At 36.2% G+C, this 10,291-nt stretch overlaps 2 long non-coding RNA genes across 7 annotated transcripts; both read left to right on the forward strand.

Annotated features, from left to right (window-relative positions):
- The first annotated feature begins 1,004 nt into the window (after positions 1–1,004).
- Positions 1,005–6,857, forward strand: LOC103413022 (uncharacterized). Of its 6 annotated transcripts, XR_011578564.1 has the most exons (15): positions 1,005–1,159; positions 1,884–2,029; positions 2,171–2,286; positions 2,411–2,513; positions 2,592–2,684; positions 2,804–2,854; positions 3,325–3,461; positions 3,563–3,713; positions 3,908–3,977; positions 5,070–5,175; positions 5,618–5,662; positions 5,983–6,033; positions 6,109–6,168; positions 6,340–6,526; positions 6,616–6,857. It is a non-coding gene; the product is annotated as an uncharacterized lncRNA (long non-coding RNA). The 6 variants fall into 6 exon arrangements; XR_011578568.1 differs by lacking the exon at positions 6,616–6,857 and having other exon boundaries at positions 5,978–6,033; positions 6,340–6,566; XR_011578567.1 differs by lacking the exons at positions 6,340–6,526; positions 6,616–6,857 and having other exon boundaries at positions 5,978–6,033; positions 6,109–6,299.
- Positions 6,858–7,061: 204 nt separating this feature from the next.
- On the forward strand, positions 7,062–7,921 carry LOC139193973 (uncharacterized). The gene is made up of 2 exons (XR_011578569.1): positions 7,062–7,284; positions 7,678–7,921. It is a non-coding gene; the product is annotated as an uncharacterized lncRNA (long non-coding RNA).
- The last annotated feature ends 2,370 nt before the right edge of the window (positions 7,922–10,291 follow it).

Below are 10,291 nucleotides of genomic sequence, written 5' to 3' on the forward strand. Positions count from 1 at the left end.
TCGCCGCAGTGCTGTTGATGCCAACGGAAGATACTGCGAGATCGGCTGATTCTACGGCGACAGAGCTATCCATGCCGACTTAAGATGTCACCAGTTGCTTTCACAGTGTTGTTGATGCCAACGGAAGATGTGTCAGCGAAAAGAGAAAATAAAAATCTCAAAGGTTGTTGAGAGAGTTTGCGCATGGCAGTTGTGTGTTGAATTGGAGATAGCTCATTTGTTGCACAACCTCCTCTATTTATAGCACTGGATACCTTTAAAGTCGAGTCAAAACCCTACTCGGAGTAGGCCTTCTTCTCCTGATCAAACACCGACTCGACCAGTCCTATTCTCACTATAATTGTGAACCTGGTCCTTTATTGAGCCGGATTCACTTCCGGGTTATTGATCCTGCCGAGACTCCTTATTGCACCAGGACTCAACTTGCCTTGCGTCAGACCTAGCCGACCTAGGTTTGGAGGCCCACGTACTAAACGATCCATGGCACCCTTGTCGCAAGGCCTTCCGGGCCGAGAATGATTCTATACTCGGCCCAAACTAATACTTTGGGCCCAAACAGTGTCATCATACAATACTCCTCACTATGGTTATATGACATTTATGCTTAATGTGTTTTTAAATTTTGGACTTGTTGGATACTCTTTTTGCATTTTTTTCATTCTTTTATTATCTTATTCATGGATTTCGTACGAGTATAATTTTTTGTAAGTGTCAATATGCACTTATTTTCAAGATATATAAGAAATTTACCTAAATTTGCCTAGACGCTAGGCGCTAGCCCACCGCCTAACTAACGCCTAGCGTTTTTTAGAACCTTGAGCTGTAGTATGTGACAATATAGTGGATTCTATGAATTATTGAAGAAAAATATTTATTGGGTTGAAGTAAAATCTTCATTTGATTTATCAAGTTTTGTGCTTTCCCTACTAATATCAATTTTCGAAAAGTAATATGTCATGCTTTGTTGGGCTATTTCCCAGAAAACCCTCTCGGTGTTCCCAGAATCTGCACCTGGGGTATCCTTCCTTATTTGCAGTTTCTCCTTTTTCCCAAATTCATTATTTGGGACATTCTTCCTCTCTGTATCTTTCGAAGAAAACTGACATGTTCTATGCTACACAGAAAAGGATGTTGCCCAATGCTTACCGGTTGTTCACGGGTACATTTCTTTTATGCTTTTTGTTGACTAATTTTTGCTTAATTTCAGTCCTGTATTTCACTTATGAGAGAGGAAAGTGTAATGTAGAAAGTTAGTTTGAGCTACAATTGCATACAGTGTGTGTTGTTTAGGAACTGAATAAATATCAATAGTCTATATGCTAGCCTCGCAAAATGTTAACTGAGTTTATTACACCTCTGCCTTGCCTCTCGCCTCTTCTCTCGCTGTTGATCACCCCTTCTCACAACTTCATCTAAAATGTTCTGCATCTGCATTTATAAGATTTTTGTTCATGGAGGTCATTTCAAAGGGATCTCAAGTTAGGTTGCAGAGATTTGATTCAAATTTATGGATTTGGGTAAGAAACTAAGAACCCCTAATCTTTTCTTTCGGTTTTAAGAGAGTGAGAAATTTTTTGTTTACTGTTCTGGGGTGGGAGGGTACTGTCAGATACAACAGATTGAGGAATTTTAATCAATTTGATAAATTAAAAATTGAGAGTTGGCAATCTACACCAAAAATTGGTAACTAAATTGGCTAATAGGTTTTCAATTCCATGTTATTATTTTCTCTGATGAAGTTTTTTTTGCCTTTTCTGAACTTTTTTTTGTTTGTGTATGGTCTAAAGAAAATTGTGGTTTCTTAGTCGTTTGACATAATTTTGTTTTTATTTTTTATTTTTAGTTTTTCCTGTAACGAAAGGATTGTTTTGTTTATTGCAAAGAGCAACGCTGTGCTCCAATCTGTTTAGGGCTTGGAGCTAGATCTTTCAAGTTTGGGTGCTGTGAGTTTTAATTCCAGAAGCAAAAGTACCCTTAATTGGCTACCTTTGGACTCTCAAGCTGTATATTGCTGTTAACGAATATTTGGGTAAGCGTTCTAATTTCATAGGGACAGCTGTTGGCAGCATCTTCAATATTTATGGTGGAAAATGGAATCTGCAACCGATAAGGCCAAGTATAGACACTGGTTCCATGTTTGGTTGGTTTATTCTGCTTTTTTGTTCTTCAGAATTTTCTTCTCTTATGAAAGAGTTCTTGATAGAGGTCGCACTTGGTGCAATGTCTTCGCCCATAAGCGGTAGGTCTCGGGTTCGAGACTTGGAAGCAGCCTCTCCATAAATAGGGGTAAGGCTAGCCGACATTCACCTCTCCCAGACCCTGCGTAAAGCGGGAGCCTTGTGCATTGGGTACGACCTTTATGAAAGAGTTCCTGATGATGTAACAATGTTTTACACATCACTAAACTCAGAGTGCCAATAAAGACCACCGTATCAGCTACTGTCTTGGAGGAGGCACTAAATGGCGTGGTCACTACCCATCCACTTCCATTGGGGCATTCTATAATGAAAAAGGTAAGTTATCATTTTTTGGCCTGGTTTATTCTTTTAATTATAGTATTCTATATTCATTTATTTCCTGTCTTTTAACAGGTTGAAAATCAATGTGATCACTTCTATTCTGTTACAATAACCTAAGCGGAAGCAAGAGCTGAATTTGTCTGCTAAGTGCAATCTCCTGCAAAGGCAAGTTCAAGGATAAATCTTATCTCTCTTCGTACACGGTTTACCTGGAAAGTAACTATTTATATATGTTCTGCTCTTTTAACTTATCAAGTTATGTCGACGAAATTGTCTTTTTGCAGCTATTATACTTTGATCAGGAAGATATTGGTGGATTGAGCCTTTGCCTACAGGTACCAAGACTTTTCATCTTTAATTTTGTTTGGTTATGAATTATTAGCGTAGTCAGGCACTACAATAAGTTCATTCCTATGACTGAACCAAAGAATATAGATACAGAGCTGGGTGGCAGATAGGATGAGCGTGGCAGTTTACTGCGTGTTGCATGAGTCAAAAAGTTCAATTCGCTTCCTCTTCTTCTTCTCCATCAAAACCCTAATTTTCCCAATCCGATCTGTCCTATTTCTCAACACACCCACCTCCCCTCTCAAGTCTCTATCTTTAGCCGGCCGCAACTCGACCAAACTAACCCAAACCGTCAAATAGGCTGCCCACCCGCACCCATCACCGTCCATCCCCATCATCACCGCCTACTTCACTGACCCACCGTCCCTCCACCGCCTCTGCACCCAAATCAAGGTCCAAATGCACTATCTTGCTTTGTTTTTGGAATTCGTTTTTAAATTTGATATCTTTTTTGCAGCTACTGGAAAGAGGTCACATGAAAATTTCTCTTCTGGGAGTTATGGAAGAGTTGGGGAGAAAGAACATGGTCTTCAGCAACTGAGATTCAAAGCTGCTTCGCTTTCTTTCTCAAGTGTTTCATCAAGGAAGAAGATGGTCAGTTAATTCTCCATTTTTCAAAAAAAAAAAAAAATCATGATTTGAAGAATTTTTGGGAAAGTTTTGAGATTTTGAGCTTATGAATTCATATTTTGCAGAAACCAAATGAACCCAAGATCCGGATTCCGAAATCTTCTGACCTGTAGAAGAGGAATAGGCCATTGAGATTACTCTTAGTGCATGCTGAAACAGAATCTCAACAAGACATTACGCTGTTGATTTAATCATCAACTATAGTAGTGTAATGTGGTCTGAATTCTTTCTTATTAAATTCAGCTGGTATTTCATCCCTATTAAGATCTGTATGTGCAGCATTCGTTTTTGAGGTCTCTAATCCCAAAATCTTTTTTGTCAAATCCTTTCAGTAAATTAGCATGTCGAATCACGTTTGTTGATCTTTTTTCAAAAGCATATTCACTGAGTACACTACCTGCATATTACAGGCTTATATAATAATAGCTTAGAAAGATATCAGAATTTATGTTTGGGAATGAACTTCCTGCCAAAAGAGAGGTAATTGTCTTATATCTTCTTCTCTCGTTGTGTTTATATTTATTTTGTTGAAAAAACGCCCACTAAACCTTGTTCTTTAATGTAACCAACGACAATAGACTAAACTAGCAAATATAGAAAACTTAGAAACATACAAGACTTATACTGGTTCGGCAGAACTTATGCCTACGTCCAGTTGTGATTTCTCTAGGTAGAGAATTCACCGCTCCTTTGATTAATAATAGAGATTACAAAACTTTTGCAAACGCTAGAACTCATCTCTCTCATCTTGGCTGTCACAGTTTTTCTTACACAGATTTATGCCTTGCCGCAACCTATTTATAAGCATAGGTTCAGCTTACATGTCCCAAGGCTAATTGAATTCCTATTCTAAGTGGATTAGGAATTTACACTTATCCAAATCCAAATAGACTTCAAGAAATCCAAACCTAAATTGAATAAGAAAACTGAAATTCTTTCCTAAACCCTTTAGGACAAGAAACAGTATACCTCTAATTTTCCCTAAAACAATCCTAAACCAACTAGGACACTTTGACGAGCCAAAAAACCTAACATATTTTTCCTGAGTTGTGTTCAAATATGACAAACAAGAACTACAAAGGCAGCTAAGAATATCCAGCAATCCATTAGCGGTTGAAGAATTAATTGGTTGTGTATCTTGGATTTGTCGCGTTTTCCTATCGGAAACATGTGAGACTTTATGCACCATGTATATCTGTGCAATGTATATCCCTTGTATATTTATTGTACAAAATATTAGTTCACTTACAATTTAATTCTATTCATCATTGGGTAAACGTTTATTATTGAAGTCTATTGATACTGCAATTTTTAGTTCTATTCAATAACACTTTTATTTATTTCTGCTCAAAGTTTGGTACCTAGAAACGCTTTTAGCCTTACCGAAGCATTCCCAGACACACTCTTTAAGTTGATCAATCATTTGTTTTGTTCAACATGGCACGTTGCTCTTTAATATTTATGTGTATTTGTTAAAAATTGACTCAATTGATTAGGATGAAAACCTTAGTTTTGGGTTTTGTTCCACAAGGACCCTGTTTGGTCATTTATATCTGTGTGTGAATTTTGCAGTGAAAATAAGGAGAGGATTAAGAAGACCAAGTAAAGAAGAGGTGTGGTTTTGCAATCTATGACTGCGGCTGTGACAAAGCTTTTCATAGTGGTCAGGATGGTAAAGGTAAAAAAATGTCTAATTTTATTCACATGTGTATTCTTTTTCATGTGCATAAGCAAATGTACATGCATAGGCATGGTGTGTGTGTTTTTCTTCTTTGATTTGCTTTTATTTTTATTGAGATTTGGTCAGTATTAAATTGAAATTGATATTTTAGACTTTACTCCTTATGTGGTTTTCAAAACCCAACATGTGAAGGGTTAATTCTATTTTTAGGTTGAAGGAAAATACGGTGTATAATTTTGGGAAGTGCTTTCAATTCTACTCTCATCTCTAATATGAATTTAGATTAGAACCCTGGCCTTGAGTAATCCAAAAGCTAAAATCACACCCTCTCAATCGGAACTTCATTGTAGACATACTCTCTTTCCCTCTTAATTGCTTCTTAGGGCTTCTTTGTTTTGATTTTCATCATCCAATTTGTTAAATTTGTTGTTAATTTCAGGGTACTACCAGTTTTCTGCCGACTCTGATTCCACACTTCAGAAAGGTATGCCTTTAATTTATGATAAATTTTGCCAATTTTATTCTCTTGATTTGGAAAGGTATGACTCCAATTACTTTGTTTTCCAAAGCCATCTTAGCATATGCATCCCCAATTGTAGAACAAAAGCTAATCCAATTGCTAATCTTAGCATCTGCATCACCACCATTATCTTTCGATTTTGAGTGCCTTTATCGAATAGAGGGCAACTACACAGTTTTATATCTTCGATACACAAATATCAGCACTGATTTCTTTTGTTTACTAAATGCATGCATAATCTGTGGTTCGTTTGAACTTTGATATATGTCAAACTTATAGTACAGGTACTGGGACATTGTTTGGAACAGAGCTGGAGGTGACGATGTGGTGGAAAAGTAAGTCCTCTTACTTTCCTCTCTACCTAGCATACTACATAATCTTTCCAACTTTGACTAAAATTATATCCACAGCTCATTTGCAGGCTACAAGGACTGGATATAGAGTAATGGTTTAATAATGGTTTTAGAATGGTAAATGATTGCAGAAGCAACATGGAATTCAATAGTTGATATTTTGACTATAAGATGAGTTTCATCCCTGCCTTAATTCACTTAAATCCTGTGATTTCATGCCTCTTTTTGTTCTGATTCTGAGAATTTGGGATGGATTATGGTTTAACTTTTGCTTTGATATGCCTCTAGAGAGCCGCCACCACTGCTTTGTCCAAATCTGATGGCTTGCGCTGTAGCATCTGCGTGAATCTCCCTGCACAACTGGACTCCAGGACGTTTTCCAAATAAACTCCAGACTCCAAAGGGTGCGGCTGAAAGGGTAGAATCTGAGGCAATCAAATCCAATCCGGGGAAGAGATTGGATAGTTTCTGACATGTGGCTTTCTATTTTTAATCAAGTTTTTCTTTTTACGAAATTGTAAAACCACTTCAATTTTTCAGCAATGGTGTTTCTAAACTGGGCAGGCTAATCCGGAGAATACAGTTGGGGTATTGACAATGGCAGGCAAAGGGGTTCGGGTTTTGGCTACTCCAACCTCTGATCTTGGCAGGATTTTGGCATGCATGCAAGGCTTAGTTGTCAATTCATAACTAATTTGTTTGTGTGATTCGATTTGAATTTGAAAATTTTATATGTTTATCTTATTTGTAGAGTTAAATAGCTGATGAATCTTTATCGATGAAGCAGTTGGAATGGTTTTGTTGAATGTGAATGATCATTGTCTAGGGGGAACATTATAATCCAAAGCTGTAACTTGAGTTTTGGAGTGAAACTCGAAAAAGCTTTGGTACTAAATATTATCGTGTATGAATGTGATTATAATCTAAAGCTGTAACTTGAGGTTTTGGAGTGAAACTCAAAAGAGCTTTAATACGAGATATTATTGTGTATGAATGTGATACTTGATCTTACTATACACTGCGAATAAGTAATAAGAGATGGTCCGTTTTAAGTGTCATTTGTCTTCAGAAACTCAAATTTTGACTCTTTTGTATATTTTGGCGGAAATGCAGGAGTGGGTGCTCTTTGCTGCTGTCTTTGCGGTGAGGAATTCGAAGAATATGCGCTTCCAAGCAATTCATTATAGGCATTGCTTATTCCTGAGATACTTCTTCCTGCAGCTGTTCACTGGGGTAGGTATAAAGGCCATAATCATCTCAATTCATTATATGGCTCAACAAATGAGACAAATACATGATGGTGTACCTGTATATTTGTCTAATCTGTCTTTTTTTGTTGTAAGCAATGTGTTGCTATTGTATTAAGATAGTACATCTGCTATTTGGATAATATGTAACAGAACAAAATTATGTTACAAATCTGGGCTGGCAACACTATACAAAAATCTTACCTTAAATGTCTCAAAGTCACTTCAATTACTTACCCTACTCAACTTAAATTTAGTTCCCTTTTTTTTTTTCTCAAATTTGTTTTGTGGCATGATTGTTTGATCCTTTACTGAATAGTTGTTAAGAAATGGTGATTAAAATGTGACTCATATTTTTTGCAATTTTTTTGTTCTGCAGAAATATGCGGCGCATGATAGGCGAGAACTTTTCTTCATTGTGAACATTCAAGTAAATCCCGTCTTTCAATATTTTTCTATTATTCTTTGCATTGTTCTTTCTTGGGTTTTCTGTGAGATTTATTGGAATGGTGGTTGTTTAGTGGTTTTCTAGGTTGCTGATAAAAGAATTTTGGGTAACGTGGTGGTTTGGGATAGCTATAGTCCTTGATGGATTTCAAATCAAGACAATATTTTAGTTTAAACTTTCAGTAACCCAAGGCATAGGCAAATTTAGATTTTTGCCTTCCTTTTTCTCGCCCGGTCTCGGAAAAGCATGTAATAGAGACACCACTTTTTTATAATCTTTGGAAGTATTTGGTTGTCGACTGGACGATCCTAATAGCGTATCCATTGGAGGTTGTTTGGATTCATATTTCTAATTTTTTTTTTTTTTAAATATGTCTAGAAATCATAAAGATGCTTCTGAAGAATGATAAGTAACGATTTCCAAAATTTTATTGTAATGTTTTTTCAATGGTGTCAAAGAGCTAAAACTGAAAGATGGGTTCTTTTTTAGTTATGTTTTTTTTGTTTTTGTTTTTGGATAGCTCTTCTGGTTGAAAAAGGATGAACATTCTTTGTTATTTTCTCGCTCATTTCATTATCTATTTCTATAAAATCTCATACTCATGAATATTGTCATCAAGGTGGATAGCATGAAAATGTTAATGCACTTTCCTCTGCCAGTTTATCAATTTGAATTCCACTTTATTTGTGGTTTGTTAATTGAAATATGTACAGCGAAATTCATTATTTTGAGTATGTTCTTACTTGGCATTTGTAAGCTTTTGATTAGTTATGAAAGGTTATATACTTTTTGCGCGTTTATAAACTTATGACAAGGAATTAGTTAATTTTTAGTTGGGTTAAAATGATATTGATTGTGGTGTTATAAAGCTCCTTTTTATAGTTAGGTTAAAATAACATTAAAAGATTCTTTATTTGGTTGATCCAATTTAATCCTCCTTTTGTTTTAGTTTCGTGTTAGCACATGGGGTATATTGCTTTGCTTGCTGGTTATTCGATGTGCCGTCAAATTTGAGTATCTTTATGTGGAAATGATTCATAGCTGTTGTAGATTATAGTAGCACTTCGTTTTGATTTGTAAACAAACTATATCTTTGTCTTGGGTTATAGTATAATGTTTAACAATTGAATTTGCAAGACGGTTTGGCAATTTTTTCTGAAACTTACTATTCCTACCAGATGCTCAAGTATTATGTCTTCTACTTTTCTACTTTCCCTTTTCTGTGTTTTTTCCTCTATGTAGTAGGCTGATTACTTGAAACTATGATATTGATGACACAATACGATCTACAATGAATGTTTCTTATAGCTATCCATATATAGCAAGCAAAATTTGACTTCATTGGTTCTTAGGTGCTACGTTTTTTTAGTTGCTTTGTGTGAAAACTATTCATGCATGTTGCGATTAATACATTCAACGCCCGCAGCAAAGCGCGGGCACATTTTCTAGTTTTAATCTAAAGGTTAAATTGCCAAAATGGTCCCTGAGATTTGCATAACTCATCATTTTGGTCCCTGATATTCCAAATCGATAAAAGTGGTCCCTGAGATTGTCCACCATCCATCATTTTGGTCATTCCGTTAAAAACTCCGTTAAGTGTCCCAGAGCTCTTGATCGGAATTTTTGGCCAATTTTCAAAGCTTCGTAACTCAATTGTTTTTTAACCAAATTCAACCCATAATATATCAAAATGATGATAGGAAAGTGTAGAATAAGATTATACCTATTTCGAAGCCCAATGGTTGCAAGAGATGGCTGGAAAATAGCCTTAAAATTGACTGGTCCGAGCAAAAACTTGAAAACTCGTTGGAAACTGGGTAAACTTTAAACGTTCATAACTTCTTCAATACTCAACAAAATCAAGTGATTCAAAAACGAAAATCATAATTCTCGACGAGACGAAGAGAATGGTATCTTTTTAGACGGCTAAATTGCCGTGGTTTGGTCGGAAACGGCTCGAAAGTGGCGGTCTTGGTCTCGAGTTAGTCACTTTCGAGCCGTTTTTTGGTCAAACCACGAATATTTAGCCGTTGAAAAATACCATTCTCTTCGTCTCGTCGAGAAGTACGATTTTCGTTTATGAATCACTTGATTTTGTTGAGTATTGAAGAAGTTATGAACGTTTAAAGTTTTCCAGTTTTCCCTTGGACCAGTCAACTTTGAGACTATTTTCTAACCATCTCCGGCAACCATTAGGTTTCCAAATGGGTATAATCTTATTCTACACTTTCCTATCTTCATTTTGATATATTATGGGTTGAATTTGGTTAAGAGACGATTAAGTTACAAAGTTTTGAAAATTGTCCAAACCAAACTTCAAGCCAAGAGCTCCGAGATACTTAACGGAACACCAAAATGATGGATGGTGGACAATCTCAGGAACCACTGTTATCGATTTGGAATCTCAGGGACCAAAGTGATGAGTTATGCAAATCTCAAAGACCATTGTGGCTATTTACCCTAATCTAAACTAGAAGGAAGAGAATTTGAACATAGGTGTAGAAAGGAGAAAACTTATATAGCCAACTTGGATACGCCTGGTATA

This window comes from Malus domestica, chromosome 02, assembly GCF_042453785.1.
Source record: "Malus domestica chromosome 02, GDT2T_hap1".
NCBI lineage: Eukaryota > Viridiplantae > Streptophyta > Magnoliopsida > Rosales > Rosaceae > Malus > Malus domestica.